This window comes from Antrostomus carolinensis, unplaced genomic scaffold (genome assembly GCF_000700745.2).
Source record: "Antrostomus carolinensis isolate BGI_N321 unplaced genomic scaffold, ASM70074v2 scaffold9828, whole genome shotgun sequence".
Taxonomy (NCBI): Eukaryota; Metazoa; Chordata; class Aves; order Caprimulgiformes; family Caprimulgidae; genus Antrostomus; species Antrostomus carolinensis.
The window spans coordinates 3270-6574 of record NW_010335004.1 but is presented as its reverse complement, the minus strand read 5'-3'; the positions used below and the strand labels follow the sequence as shown (position 1 = coordinate 6574).

General features: G+C 39.5%; 1 non-coding gene across 1 annotated transcript; it reads right to left on the bottom strand.

The window, feature by feature from the left end:
• Positions 1-2774: 2774 nt before the first annotated feature.
• TRNAH-GUG (transfer RNA histidin (anticodon GUG)) lies at positions 2775-2846 on the bottom strand. The gene has a single exon. It is a non-coding gene; the product is annotated as a tRNA-His (tRNA).
• Between the last annotated feature and the right edge of the window lie 459 nt (positions 2847-3305).

Genomic DNA, 3305 nt, shown 5'->3' with positions numbered 1-3305 from the left:
CAGTCACTCACAGCACTAGAGAGAGCTGCACCGGATCACATGTGAAGACTGGGGTCAATTTTTTAAGTTTTCAACTTGTACCACTTTGGGTTAAGCTTTGGCTCAGGTTTGAATCCTACAGCTTCCTGCACTACATTTCAAACTACTGAGTAGGGCCTGGTTTCACTTCTTTATCAAGAGTTCCACAAAAATCCCTAAACTACCAAGTGTACAATCCTATCCAAATAATGGTTTCTGTTGCTTTTTTAAAATTTCTTTCCATTTTCATGTCTTGAAATCTAAATTCCCAATTTTTTAATCTAAAAACTATATAGATGTGTCCTCTTGATTTGGAATTTCACAGAAGTCAAATCATCTCTTTATGTTAGATTCAAATACATCTGATAAATAACTCACAAAGTTTTGTGAAAGTAATTTATGTTATTAATGTTTTACAATGTTTTTGTGCCCTCTGTTTTAAAGAAATGTGGTGTACGTTTTCTCTGCACCAAATACAACTCAGAAGATGACAATTTGTGATATTTCTTTTAAAGGAATATCTTATTTGTCACAAAGAAGCCTCCATCCGAAGAGATCCCAAAACACAATGTCTCAAAAATCTTTGAAAGACCATAGTTTTGATATTCCATGCTGGTATAACAAAAATTTTCTCTTATAACATGTTCTGTAATGTTCACATAATCAGTGTCTTTGTGCTGCTAAACCAGCAACTATGTGCCTCTTGCACCTGAGGGTTGCACATGGAGCCAACAGCATAGCCACTGCACCATTTCTGGTAACTGCTGTCTTCTGGATCCCTGCAGCATTCTCAGTTCAGATCTTGTGCTTCCAGACTCCTGGAATTTTTTTTTTTTTTCGTTCTCCAATATGATCAACAAACCTCTTATTTTACTCTCCAGAACTGTATCACTAATTCATTTGGGGTCTGTCTAAACTTTATAAGGAAAACTGGTGTAGTAGGATGTCTTTATTCTGGGACCTGCACTATTGCTATTATTCACCATGCAGCTGAAGGCGAGAGGTTGTATTGACCTTTGTACTGGCACAGAGAAGAAAACTTCTTTATGATATAACCATGAAGGCATTTATATTAAAACCACATGGGGTAAATTAGTGTTTTACTGTTACACTTGAGAGGGAAAAGGCTGAAGCTTTCAGCTAAAGCAACAGTAAGAAAATTAGCATATCATGGAAAATTCTCTTCAGAAACACAATTTGAAGTTTTTTTGTGTACTGAACGTGAGTGAAAAATAATTGCAAAAGAACTCTAGAAGGCTTAGAAATATGAAGTCTTCCAGAGAGACAAAAATGTAAATTCCAGAAAGAGATTTAATGTTGATCCACCAGCTATTGAACTGCTTTGTTTCACCATATTGCCTCTCCTATTTCTTGTTTGCTGAGAGATGAGTTTAATGGAGTTAAATATTCCCTTCTGGTCCTCATAGTTATGCGAGTCCCACTTTAAAAGCAATTTCTTTTCATCTTAATAGTTTCAAGATAGTCTTGCTTCCTTACTGAGCCCTGGACAGACACCTGGAGAAAGTTTGCCGAGAGCTGGGAAGCCTGTGTCTGGATGCCTGAATAGGGTTTGACCTCAGAAGGACATACATTGTCTTCAGTAAGGAAAACATCTGAGATTTTGCCTCAACTGTTAAAAACTTAGAGCCATTTCCCATCAATTAATATTTGTTGCCTTCTTTTTCATCTCCTGCTTTTTCTTTTGGCTTGTAGTTGGGCTGTGTGCTTAGGTATGAAGAAATCATTTGGTCAAAATGAGTAGTTTTTACTTCAGTCATCAAGATGTCTGTCTAAAAAGGAAATTAGAATTGGGCATATGATCTGAAGTTCATTAATACATTTTTAAACATCTTTTACTAATAACAAATAAGAAGTAGAACCATGTTGCTGCATGGTTCAGTCAGTATATAAAGTGCTTATCTGAAGGCACTTGGGAGTATTTCTTGAAAATTTATTTCCTTCTGCCTTTTAGCTAACTGCTTTACCTCACCATCCCCATACTGGAAAACCACTGGTGCCTAACACCCCACCCCAGTAAACAGACAACATAGGCAGGACAAGGGCATAGTGCTTAGATAAACAGGGAATCATGTCAGACTGTTTTCCCACCTCTTGATGGAATTCTCCAATCACAATCATCCTCTCCCTACAAAAATGGCACTGTATTTCCAGCATCTATTTAATAAAATTTCAGATCTAGACATTATGTCTCTCATTTGCTGCTATTGGTTACTGGCCTTGTAAGTGCATCTTGGAACAAGGATACTGAAAAACCTCACAATAAAAAATCAATTGCACATAATTTCATATCTCCTGCGTGGCTCTTTTCTAAAACATTCTTCTGGAATTTTCTTTTGTGGCAAATGATCTGTGGGGACAGATCATAGAAAGAAATCAACCTTCACTTGAAGAGAAAAAGGAGGTACGTTAAAAAACTGAGAGTGAAGTCAGTGAAGGTGTTGTCCCAGACAACCTCAGTACAACAATATCTGTGTGAATTGCTTGAAATCACACAAAAAGAGACAAAAAACCTATGGTGCAAAGACTGTCAACCACCTTACCATGCAGCAGTGAGCAACATGAACCTTTTTGTGCAGCTACTGCTTCCCCTCATCTGTTTTTCCTGTGCTTCAGACACTGAGGCCTGCACAGCAGCTACCACAGAGCGAGGGCTCGGGAGGCTGTCGCATCCCCAGTGCTGTGTCTCCAGCTGCAAGACTCCAAACACAAGGACCAAAAAGGTTCCCTCTCCCATATGCCGTGACTCGGATTTGAACCGAGGTTGCTGCGGCCACAACGCAGAGTACTAACCACTATACGATCACGGCAAGCTACAAAGGACATGTCCACTGTCTCATGTTTTCTGTCCCCTCTACCAAGAGCTGAGCAAACACTGCTACCTGACCAGCTCTGATGTTCCACATGGCCGTGCTGGCCTCCTTCCAGGGTGACCACTGCTATTGCAGTACCTCTGGGCATCCCCCAACCAGAAACAGCGCTGCTGACAGAGGAGCGCGTGCAGAAGACAGGCACAAATGTTACGGTGGCAGAAAAATATTCCTGCTCCTCTTGACAACTGCAGTCTGCTGTGGAGATCTTTTTTTACCTTCTGTTTGGCCAACATCTATCTTCAAATATACAATAATTTTGGTATGCAAATCTCTGTTTTCAAGTCTATGACTAGTGATGGAGGAAAATCTGGTGAAAGACACTCAAAGTTACATAACTATTTTTAAAGCTGTTGAAAAGGAAGCATAAAAACACATGTTCCCCTCCTGCTGCAAGTC